This window comes from Anomaloglossus baeobatrachus, chromosome 3 (assembly GCF_048569485.1).
Source record: "Anomaloglossus baeobatrachus isolate aAnoBae1 chromosome 3, aAnoBae1.hap1, whole genome shotgun sequence".
NCBI lineage: Eukaryota > Metazoa > Chordata > Amphibia > Anura > Aromobatidae > Anomaloglossus > Anomaloglossus baeobatrachus.
Genome location: NC_134355.1, coordinates 672,482,310 through 672,496,354, shown reverse-complemented (window position 1 = coordinate 672,496,354; position 14,045 = coordinate 672,482,310). Strand labels below are relative to the sequence as shown.

Here is a 14,045-nt window from a genome sequence, read left to right as displayed (position 1 = left end):
TTTGCAAGATTCTTTTTTTAACATTGGAGTCTATGGAAAACGGATCCTTAACTGAACGCTATTAACTGATCCAGTAAGACAGAAACGGATCCTTTACAAACTCAATAAAAACGGAAGGCGAAATAGCAAAGGATCCGATTTTTCTTTCTGGATCAGTTTCAATTAGCAATCAGTGAATGGATCGAGTTTCCATAGACTCCAGTGTTAAAAAAAAAAACGGATCCTGCTAAACTCAATTTTTTTAAAATGGCCATAAATGGTGCATACACAACTTTTTTGCCAACGGATCCGTTCTAGCGGAGGATTACCAGACGTGTGTCCTGCTCACGCAGCTGCTGGTTTTGTTACCTGTGCTGATTCTTTTGGATTGATACATTGTAGCAGATTCTCGGTTCGGAATGTTCGGAATGTTACAGTTTTGAGTGTTCCGTTTTCCTGACAGCAACAAAGACTTTACAAATGGTGGAAAATACAAACAAAGAATAATAGAAAATTGCCGAACTTTAAAATATAGAAGACGATATAGATTCTTAAGACGAGGCCATGTGACATAGGATTGGTATAAGATGACGTGATGGTGCAGACACACACAATTGGGGGCTGGCAGCGGATGGTGTGGTCATTGACGGCTGCACAGGTGGATTGCTCTTGGGGGTTTTTGTCTTCTTCTGGATCATTTGGGGTTTGCACGTGGTAGGGTTGCGGTCAGTGTAGATGTGTAGTATATGGCGGCACATACCTGGATCTTATACCGGCAGGATCCGGGCGTCACGCTCGCCGCCGCTCCTTGGGATGTGCCGCTCAGGAGATGCTTCGGTCTGGATTCCCTCCCAGCCTCCAGGTCATTGTGGCTGCGGAGTCTCCTCGCAATCTGCATTCATTCGGAGTTGTACCTCCCCATTTTCTATGTGTCCCCTTTTTTTTTTTTTTGCAAATGACTTTTTGTTGCGTCAGGAGAGTTGCCAGGAGACAGCAGAGCTATTCCAATTCTGCTCCTCTGTCCTTTTCATTCACAGAGGCTGAGGACACATCCACATTGTACCTCCCTGCAGAGGCAGAGCCGGCCCAGGGTCCTAGCTTCTGCCATGTTCTCTCCTCAGCCTAACAAGGGTCCTGTCAGACAGAAAACACTTCACATGTGAAAGAAGTGCCATTCCAAGCAATGTGTGATGGCCAGAGGCGTGTACCTCCACAACAGCGCAGATTGAGCAATCCACCAAAAACACCGAGCTGCAAAACGCCTGGAGAAGACGACAAGTAACAACAGATTTCCAAAATATTTACATTATTCCAGACAAAAAAACAACTACTATAATACTGCCTCCTATGCACAAGAATATAACTACTATAATACTGCCTCCTATGCAGTATCAGCTCCATGAAGGAGGAAGAGAAAATATATATCCTGCTGGGGGAAGAAGAGAGCGCAGTGGAGATAGCAGCGCGGTATGTGAGCGAATGTCATAGACTCCGAGAAAGAGAACTATGATAAGTCATGGACTTCCATAGCCCCCCATCCCAGATGTGGCCCCCCCAATCCCCACCCTGGATATGCCCCAACCACCGTTACTACAGTCCCCACCCTGGATATGCCCCATCATAAGCCATGGACTTCCATAGCCCCATCCTAGAAGTGCCCCCACAGTCCACACCCTGGATGTGCCCCATCCATCCTTCCTACAGTCCCCACCCACCATCCCCACAGCCCCAGTCCCTAATGTACACTTGCTTTGGCAAAACTAATTTGTATTTGGTCCTGCCAATAAAGCTTATTTGATTTGATTTGATTTGCACAAGAATATAACTACTATAATACTGCCCCCTATGTACAAGAAAACAACTACTATAATACTGCCCCTATGTACAACTATATAACTACTATAATACTGCCCCCTATGTACAGGAATATAACTACTATAATACTGCCCCTATGTACAAGAATATAACTACTATAATACTGCCCCTATGTACAAGAATATAACAACTATAATACTGCCCCCTATGTACAAGAAAACAACTACTATAATACTGCCCCTATGTACTAGAATATAACTACTATAATACTGCCCCCTATATACAAGAATATAACTACTATAATATGGCCCCTATGTACAAGAATATAACTACTATAATACTGCCCCTATGTACAAGAATATAAGTACTATAATACTGCCCCCTATGTACAAGAATATAACTACTAAAATACTGCACCCTATGTACAAGAATATAACTACTATAATACTGCCTCCTATGCACAAGAATATAACTACTATAATACTGCCCCCTATGTACAAGAAAACAACTACTATAATACTGCCCCTATGTACAAGTATATAACTACTAAAATACTGCCCCCTATGTACAGGAATATAACTACTATAATACTGCCCCTATGTACAAGAATATAACTACTATAATACTGCCCCCCTATGTACAAGAATATAACTACTATAATACTGCCCCTATGTACAAGAATATAACTACTATAATACTGCCCCTATGTACAAGAATATAACTACTTTAATACTGCCCCTATATACAAGAATATAACTACTATAATACTGCCCCTATATACAAGAATATAACTACTATAATACTGCCCTATGTACAAGAATATAACTACTAAAATACTGCCCCTATGTACAAGAATATAACTACTTTAATACTGCCCCTATATACAAGAATATAACTACTATAATACTGCCCCTATGTACAAGAATATAACTACTATAATACTGCCCCTATATACAAGAATATAACTACTATAATACTGCCCCTATGTACAAGAATATAACTACTATAATACTGCCCCTATGTACAAGAATATAACTACTATAATACTGCCCTCTATGTACAAGAATATAACTGCTATAATACTGCTCCCTATGTACAAGAATATAACTACTATAATACTGTCCCCTATATACAAGAATATAACTACTATAATACTGCCCCTATGTACAAGAATATAACTACTATAATACTGCCCCTATGTACAAGAATATAACTACTATAATACCCCTATGTACAAGAATATAACTACTATAATACTGCCCCTATGTACAAGAATATAAATACTATAATACTGCCCTCTATGTACAAGAATATAACTGCTATAATACTGCTCCCTATGTACAAGAATATAACTGCTATAATACTGTCCCATATATACAAGAATATAACTACTATAATACTGCCCCTATGTACAAGAATATAACTACTATAATACTGCCCCTATGTACAAGAATATAACTACTATAATACTGCTCCTATGTACAAGAATATAACTACTATAATACTGCCCCTATGTACAAGAATATAACTACTATAATACTGCCCCTATGCACAAGAATATAACTACTATAATACTGCTCCTTTGTACAAGAATGTAACTACTATAATACTGCCCCCATGTACAAGAATATAACTACTATAATACTGCTCCAATGAACAAGAATATATCTACTATAATACTGCTCCCTATGTACAAGAATATAACTACTATAATACTGCTCCAATTAACAAGAATATATCTACTATAATACTGCCCCTATGTACAAGAATATAACTACTATAATACTGCCTCTTTACACAAGAATATAACTACTATAATACTGCCCCCATGTACAAGAATATAACTACTATAATACTGCTCCAATGAACAAGAATATATCTACTATAATACTGCTCCCTATGTACAAGAATATAACTACTATAATACTGCTCCAATGAACAAGAATATATCTACTATAATACTGCCCCTATGTACAAGAATATAACTACTATAATACTGCCTCTTTACACAAGAATATAACTACTATAATACTGCTGCCTATGTACAAGAATATAACTACTATAATACTGCTCCTATGTACAAGAATGTAACTACTATAATACTGCTGCCTATGTACAAGAATATAACCACTATAATACTGCTCCTATGTACAAGAATGTAACTACTATAATACTGCCTCCTATGTACAAGAATATAACTACTATAATACTGCTCCTATGTACAAGAATATAACTACTATAATACTGCCCCTATGTACAAGAATATAACTACTATAATACTGCTGCCTATGTACAAGACTATAACTACTATAATACTGCCCCCTATGTACAAGAATATATCTACTATAATACTGCCCCTATGTACAAGAATATATCTACTATAATACTGCCCCTATGTACAAGAATATAACTACTATAATACTGCCTCTTTATACAAGAATATAACTACTATAATACTGCCCCTATGTACAAGAATATAACTGCTATAATACTGCCTCTTTATACAAGAATATAACCACTATAATACTGCTCCTATGTACAAGAATATAACTGCTATAATACTGCTCCTATGTACAAGAATTTAACTACTATAATACTGCCTCTTTATACAAGAATATAACTACTATAATGCTGCTTCTATGTACAAGAATATAACTACTATAATACTGCCCCTTATGTACAAGAATATGTGAGAAGTTTCTTTCAGTACATTATATAGTATTTGTTTTGTTATTTACAGATAGTTGTTATAATATTACTGATATATTATATTCTTTCTGGTGTTGTTTTCTATCTTGCTGCTGGGGGGAGGGTGATTATTCTGCCTGCGGTGGTGACTGATCCTGCGTATATCCATTATTAGGAAATCCAGACCACAGAATACTGATACGTTGATGATAATAATGGGAATATTTTGTGTCGAGGCTGCAGAGATCCTGAATAAAATATACTGTAATGTTCGTCCCTTCAGTATTCGGTGATCACGCATAATATACATTCCTCGGACCAGTGAGCCGGTCATTATAGTGAGACCTCCAGACATTTATTTCCTTCGGACCCAGGTACAGATGAATTGGGTTGAACTCACAGGTGACGGGCATCATACAATGGAAGAGTGTAGGATCAGTGAGGTGTGAGTGAGTAATGCAGGCGGCCGACTGTACGACTAGTCTATACTTGTAGGAATTCAACTGACCATCACAGTAAGTCATTGTGGGTCATCAGAGAAGACAGTGCCAAATGCCACAGAACAATGTCCCTTATAGCTCGTTATATGGCTGCACCCATTAAGTCGTCTGCTCACTTAGCTTTCCTTTTCCTACCCATTGCCCTCTGACCATATCCCACCTTATACTGCCTAGACCCACCTAATTGTCTAACATTGCATTCTCTATACTGGCGTTACTGGAGTCCGATAAGCAGTGGCACCCATTAAAAATTTGTACCTGGCCCCTCTCTGCATTTTGGTCAGCTGTAGGGGCCCCTCTAGCATATATAAATCTCATTTTAAACACAGCAATGAGATCATTTTCTAAGTACTAGTCGTATAACATGTATCACCATACTGTTACTTTAATATACCAATAACAGACCACATCAAGGGTATAAATACCGCCATATAGTGACCATATATGATAACCCTATAGTGTCTGAGTATAAGCACCATCCTGTTACTGGACAAAGCCCACTATACCAAGACCAATATACCAATAATATCACATACAAGTGATAAATAGTGCCACATCATGACCAGACCACATATTACCACCACATAGTTATTTCATAATACCACTATACTGACTTATCACAAACCACAGAATTAACACTAATATTATCACAAGTGACATTATACACAAGAGCTCTGTAGATATTATACGGAACATAATCCACTATACCAAGACCAATATTATCCCATACAAAAGATAAATACCACCACTCCATGGCCGGAGCACATATTACCACCACATAATTATTGAATATCACCACCATAATGACCATTATCACAAATCAAAATACTAACAATCATATTACCGTCAGTGACATTATACACAGGAGCTCTGCATATATTATACTGAACGTAATCTGCTATACAAAGACTAATATACCAATAATATCCCATATAAGGGATAAATAGTGCCACACAGTGACCAGACCACATATTACCACCACATAATTATTTAATAATACCACTTTACTGAGTATTATCATAAACCACAGTACTAACAATCATATTACCACCAGTGACCATATACACAGGAGCTCTCTAGATATTATACTGAACACAATCCACTATACCAAGATCAGATACCAGTAATATCACATACAAGTGATAAATTGCGCCATACCATGACTGGACCACATATTACCACCACATAGTGATTGAATAATACCACCATACTGACTTATCACAACAAACCACAGAATTAACACTAATATTACTGCCAGTGACATTATACACAGGTGCTCTGTAGATATTATACTGGACATAATCCACTACCAAGACCAGTCTACCAATAAGATCACATATAAAGGATACATACCACCACACCGTGACTGGACTACATATTTTACCACCACATAAGTATTGAATAATACCACCATAATTACTATTATCACAAACCACAGTACTAACTCTAATATTACCGCCAGTTACATTATACACAAGAGCTCTGTAGATATTATACTGAGCATAATCCACTGAACTAAAACCTATATACCAATTATATCACATACAAGGGATAAATACCACCACACCATGGTCAGACGACATACTACCACCACATAAGTATTGAATAATACCACCATATTGACTTATCACAACCACAGAATTAACACTAATATTACCGCCAGTAACATTATACACAGGAACTCTGTAGATACTATACTCAACATAATCCACAATACCAAGATCAATATACCAATAATACCACATAGAAGGGATAAACAGCACCACACTGTGACCAGACCATATATTACCACTGCATATTTATTGAATAATTCCACCATAATGACCATTATCACAAACCATAGTAGTAACACTAATATTACCGCCAGTAATATTATACACAGGAGCTCTGTAGGTATTGTAAGTGTAAATAGTGCAGGTAAATCCAATGACTACCGGTACCTGTAGAGCATCCAAATTAAGTCATTAATTTTTGCTATGACTTCTACCTCACCCCTCAACCACTTTTTCCCCTATTTTTACAATGCACTGGATAAAGAAAAAATTGCAATAGTGCCGCCCTGGTTCTCTGTACAGTGACAGTATCTCCATTTTATTCCCTCCATGGTAGAAGTATCTATAAAAATAAAATATGTTACAAAGTGATGTCTTTCTTTGTGAACCCTTCACAATAGAGATGTCCTCCACTGAGCCCCATACCATATTAAGTGACGCAGATCTCTGTGTGAGAGTCCATCCACCATCGGCACTTGCCAACTATAATTGTTTGTGGTCTGGTGAGTGCGATTTTTTTTTTTTTTTTGGTGGAGGGGTGTCTGCTTTCTTTTGGGGGTGTATGCTTTCTTTGATGAAGAGTCCAGCTGTATTAACTATTTTAGCTGCTTGGACACTTCATTATGGAACCATAACTAGGGCTTATTTTTGAAGTAGGGCTTATTTTTTGACCATACTCAAAAAAGTCCTCAAAAGCCTATTACAGCTTATTTTCGGGGTTGGTCTTATTTTCGTGGGAAGCAGGGTACAATGTGCTACAAAAAGAAGGCATCTAGGGAAGCAAAACAAATCAATATTCTATGACTTATATAAAAAGAACAACTAGGGCAAAACAAAGGAGTATATCACTCAAATAAGGAAGATAAATACTTTCTTAGTATGTGTCTTTTGTACTTGGCTATCCACACACTGCACCTCAAGACGTTTCTCCTCCAAGTAAGGCTTCTTCAGGAGACCTACGGAGAACAGAAATAGTAGATATCCGTTGAGTGCCGATAGGCTGACAGACTTGGTACTTAATGGACATCTACTACTTCTGTTCTCTATGGCTCTCCTGAAGAAGCTTTACATTGAGGTGAAACGCGTAGAGGGGAGGGCAAAACATGGAGACACACATCGCTGTCTGATTCTGATAGGTCAGCAGTTTATATAGTTTTTGCTATACAGGGAGTTGCCGGAAGGTACTGAATGTACATTTGATTACACATATCCAGCTGAAATAGTTGTTGGTGGCCCTCTACTCTCCGGATCTGATACCACCCTCTGCGACTGCAATTGTCATGCCCCTGACTATTTTGTGTTAAGCCCATACCATTGTCCCCGTGCTGTCCTGCTCCCTCCTCTGGCAGGGATGTCTGTTCTCTCACCTGCCCAGAAGGTGGTGGCTGCCCCCTCCTTGGTCCATGGTGCGGTCTCCCAGAAGCCTGTGTACACCTCACAGGCTTCCTGGTTCTGCCTGAAGGGTGCGTGCTCGGCGACACCCCTTTTCTTAAAGGGCCAGCATATCATGACCCAGACGTGCCTCTCAACTGAGAGGTTGCAGGTATATAAGGCACCTTCCCCTTAAGGAAGGTGCCTGGGCAATGAGTTAGTTACGTTGCTAGTTCTCAGGTCCCTTTGTACTGCTGGTGTCACAGCTTTTGCGGTTTTCTGTGCTGTAGATCAAGCAGTTCTCGATAACACCGTGCACACCACAGATTGACAGCTTTCTGTATACACTGTGCATAGGCAGAAAGGTATGGAGGTTGAATTATTTAAAGCTAATGAATGTGAATGACAATATAGCAGTAGGTTTACTAGTCTTTTAATGATAATTTCCTGCTGATAAAACAGTGTTTTTATCCAAACTATATCAAGCAGCCCAGTAAGTGACACATTGCTGAAATCATGATCTCAGCCCCTACATTATGCTGCTCTCAGATTAGGTGGAAAATACCTAAATGACTTTATGATCTTTAGGCTGCAAGATTATTGACTATGTGCATTACAGCAAAAAGAAGTTGTACAACAGCCCTAAGTTAGTGAAAAATTAGTAGAAGAGGCAGCATTTGAAGAATGAAAGGATAATTATGCTTTTTCTGCCTTTGTAACACCTTTACACCATATTGGCCCTTATGAAGCACTAATGCATTATTAAGATGCGTGGATGATATAAAGGAGTCCTCCGATTCCCCTCTTTAGTCCTCTGATCCCCTCTTTACTCCTACGATTCCTCTCTATAGTCTTCCCATTCCCCTCTTTAGTCCTCCATTTCCTTTCTTTATTCCTCTGATCCCTTCTTTAGTCCTCTGATTCCCTCTCTAGTCCTCTAACCTCTCTTTAGTTCTCCGATTCCCCTCTTTAGGCCTCCGATTCCCCTCTTTAGGCCTCCAATTCCCTTCTTTAGTCCCATGACCCTGTCTTTAGTTCTCTGATTCCACTCTTTAGTTTGCTGATTCCACTCTTTAGTTTGCTGATGCCATTTTTAGTCCTCTGATTCCCCTCTTTAGTCCTCTGATTCCCCTCTTTAGTCCTCCGATTCCTCTCTTTAGTCCTCCAATACCTTTCTTTATTCTTCTGATCCCCTCGTTAGTCCTGTGATGCCCTCTTTAGTCCTCTAACCCCTCTTTAGTCCTCCGATTCCCCTCTTATGTCCTATGACTCTCTCTTTAGTCCTCTGATTCCCCTCTTTAGTTCTCTGATCCCCTCTTTAGTCCTCTGATCCTCCTCTTTAGTCCTCTGATTCCCCTCTTTAGTCCTCCGATTCCCCTCTTTAGTCCTCCGATTCCCCTCTTTAGTCCTCCGATTCCCCTCTTTAATCCTCCGATTCCCCTCTTTAGTCCTCCGATTCCCCTCTTTAGTCCTCTGATTCCCCTCTTTAGTCCTCTGATCCCCTCTTTAGTCCTCTGATCCCCTCTTTAGTCCTCTAACCCCTCTTTAGTAATCCGATTCCCCTCTTTAGTCCTCCGATTCCCCTCTTTAGTCTTCTGAACCCCTCTTTAGTCCTCTGAGCCCCTCTTTAGTCCTCCGATTCCCCTCTTTAGTCCTATAACCCTCTCTTTAGTCCTCCGATTCCCCTCTTTAGTGCTCTGATCCCCTCTTTAGTCCTCTGATTCCCCTCTTTAGTCCTCCGATTCCCCTCTTTAGTCCTCCGATTCCCCTCTTTAGTCGTCTGATCCTCTCTTTAGTCCTCTGATCCTCTCTTTAGTCCTCTGATCCTCCTCTTTAGTCCTCTGATCCTCCTCTTTAGTCCTCTGATCCTCCTCTTTAGTTCTCTGATCCTCCTCTTTAGTCCTCTGATCCTCCTCTTTAGTCCTCCGATTCTCCTCTTTAGTACTCTGATCCCCTCCTTAGTCCTCCGATTCCCCTCTTTAGTCCTCTGAACCCCACTTTAGTCCTCTGATCCTCTCTTGAGTCCTCTGATGATCAGATTCCCATTGTTGCTGTTGTCTGGCCAGGCAGGTGTGTATGGAGTCCTCCGCCGCCCGCACCCATCCTGTGCACCTGTACTAGGAACTGTGGACTCCTCTGATCTGTTATCTGCCTTTCATCTTCATGAATGTGGAGAGCGGAGGTCACATAAAGTCATGAGAAACAAGTGAGAGCTGAAACTACTTATGTCTCTGAGCTGTGTAATCCTTCAACGGCAAGTAGGAAATATCTATTTACGTTAGGACTAAGAAGATAACGAACTATTTATCCTCAGACTATCCTACAGCTTAACGAGCACTTGACTCCATACTGTAGGGTCATGTACCTGACAGAGGTTGGAGAAAACGTCCCTTTTTGTTGCTACAACATTTCATATTTATGTAATCCTTATCCTTTATGTGCAAGAATATAACTACTATAATACTGTTCCTATGTACAAGAATATAACTACTATAATACTGTTCCTATGTACAAGAATATAACTACTATAATACTGCCCCTATGTTCAAGAATATAACTACTATAATACTGCCCCTATGTACAAGAATATAACTACTATAATACTGCCCCTATGTACAAGAGTATAACTACTATAATACTGCCCCCTATGTACAAGAATATAACTGCTATAATACTGCCCCCTATGTACAAGAATATAACTACTATAATACTGCCCCTATGTACAAGTATATAACTACTATAATACTGCCCCTATGTACAAGAATATAACTACTATAATACTGTTCCTATGTACAAGAATATAACTACTATAATACTGCCCCTATGTTCAAGAATATAACTACTATAATACTGCCCCTATGTACAAGAATATAACTACTATAATACTGCCCCTATGTACAAGAGTATAACTACTATAATACTGCCCCCTATGTACAAGAATATAACTGCTATAATACTGCCCCCTATGTACAAGAATATAACTACTATAATACTGCTCCTATGTACAAGAATATAACTACTATAATACTGCCCCTATGTACAAGAGTATAACTACTATAATACTGCCCCTATGTACAAGAATATAACTACTATAATACTGCCCCTATGTACAAGAATATAACTGCTATAATACTGCTCCTATGTACAAGAATATAACTACTATAATACTGCCCCTATGTACAAGAGTATAACTGCTATAATACTGCCCCTATGTACAAGAATATAACTACTATAATACTGCCCCTATGTACAAGAATATAACTACTATAATACTGCCCCTATGTACAAGAATATAACTACTATAATACTGCCCCTATGTACAAGAATATAACTACTATAATACTGCCCCTATGTACAAGAATATAACTACTATAATGCTGCCCCTATGTACAAGAATATAACTGCTATAATACTGCTCCTATGTACAAGAATATAACTACTATAATACTGCCCCTATGTACAAGAGTATAAGTACTATAATACTGTCCCCTATGTACAAGAATATAACTACTATAATACTGCCCCTATGTACAAGAATATAACTACTATAATACTGCCCCTATGTTCAAGAATATAACTACTATAATACTGCCCCTATGTACAAGAATATAACTACTATAATACTGCCCCTATGTACAAGAATATAACTACTATAATACTGCCCCTATGTACAAGAGTATAACTACTATAATACTGCCCCCTATGTACAAGAATATAACTGCTATAATACTGCCCCCTATGTACAAGAATATAACTACTATAATACTGCTCCTATGTACAAGAATATAACTACTATAATACTGCCCCTATGTACAAGAGTATAACTACTATAATACTGCCCACTATGTACAAGAATATAACTGCTATAATACTGCCCCCTATGTACAAGAATATAACTACTATAATACTGCTCCTATGTACAAGAATATAACTACTATAATACTGCCCCTATGTACAAGAGTATAACTACTATAATACTGCCCCTTATGTACAAGAATATAACTGCTATAATACTGCCCCCTATGTACAAGAATATAACTACTATAATACTGCACCTATGTACAAGAATATAACTACTATAATACTGCCCCTATGTACAAGAATATAACTACTATAATACTGCCCCTATGTACAAGAATATAACTACTATAATACTGCCCCTATGTACAAGAATATAACTACTGTAATACTGCCTCTATATACAATAATATAACTACTATAATACTGCACCTATGTACAAGAATATAACTACTATAATACTGCCCCCTATGTACAAGAATATAACTACTATAATACTGCCCCTATGTACAAGAATATAACTACTATAATACTGCCCCTATGTACAAGAATATAACTACTATAATACTGCCTCTATGTACAAGAATATAACTACTATAATACTGCACCTATGTACAAGAATATAACTACTATAATACTGCCCCTATGTACAAGAATATAACTACTATAATACTGCCCCCTATGTACAAGAATATAACTGCTATAATACTGCCCCCTATGTACAAGAATATAACTACTATAATACTACTCCTATGTACAAGAATATAACTACTATAATACTGCCCACTATGTACAAGAATATAACTACTATAATACTGCTCCAATGTACAAGAATATAACTACTATAATACTGCCCCTATGTGCAAGAATATAACTACTATAATACTGCCCCTATGTACAAGAATATAACTAATATAATACTGCCCCTATGTACAAGAATATAACTACTATAATACTGTTCCTATGTACAAGAATATAACTACTATAATACTGCCCCTATGTTCAAGAATATAACTACTATAATACTGCCCCTATGTACAAGAATATAACTGCTATAATACTGCCCCTATGTACAAGAATATAACTGCTATAATACTGCCCCTATGTACAAGAATATAACTACTATAATACTGCCCCTATGTACAAGAATATAACTACTATAATACTGCCCCTATGTACAAGAATATAACTACTATAATACTGCCCCTATGTACAAGAATATAACTACTATAATACTGCCCCTATGTACAAGAATATAACTACTATAATACTGCCCCTATGTACAAGAATATAACTACTATAATACTGCCCCTATGTACAAGAATATAACTGCTATAATACTGCCCCTATGTACAAGAATATAACTACTATAATACTGCCCCTATGTACAAGAATATAACTGCTATAATACTGCCCCTATGTACAAGAATATAACTACTATAATACTGCCCCTATGTACAAGAATATAACTACTATAATACTGCCCCTATGTACAAGAATATAACTGCTATAATACTGCCCCTATGTACAAGAATATAACTAATATAATACTGCCCCTATGTACAAGAATATAACTGCTATAATACTGCCCCCTATGTACAAGAATATAACTACTATAATACTGCTCCTATGTACAAGAATATAACTACTATAATACTGCCCCTATGTACAAGAATATATCTACTATAATACTGCCCCTATGTACAAGAATATAACTACTATAATACTGTCCCAATGTACAAGAATATAACTACTATAATACTGTTCCTATGTACAAGAATATAACTACTATAATACTGCCCCTATGTTCAAGAATATAACTACTATAATACTGCCCCTATGTACAAGAATATAACTGCTATAATACTGCCCCTATGTACAAGAATATAACTACTATAATACTGCCCCCTATGTACAAGAATATAACTACTATAATACTGCTCCTATGTACAAGAATATAACTACTATAATACTGCCACTATGTACAAGAATATAACTACTATAATACTGCCCCTATGTACAAGAATATAACTACTATAATACTGCCCCCTATGTACAAGAATATAACTACTATAATACTGCCCCCTATGTACAAGAATATAACTACTATAATACTGCCCCC

At 37.7% G+C, this 14,045-nt stretch overlaps 1 protein-coding gene across 1 annotated transcript in view; it reads right to left on the bottom strand.

Moving 5' to 3' along the window:
• The window catches only part of FAM167A (family with sequence similarity 167 member A), an 81,087-nt gene extending 79,894 nt beyond the window's left edge, over positions 1–1,193 (bottom strand). The window contains exon 1 of the mRNA XM_075341248.1: positions 740–1,193. The gene's annotated coding sequence lies outside the window, so the exon portion shown is untranslated. The remainder of the gene's footprint in view (positions 1–739) is intronic.
• Between the last annotated feature and the right edge of the window lie 12,852 nt (positions 1,194–14,045).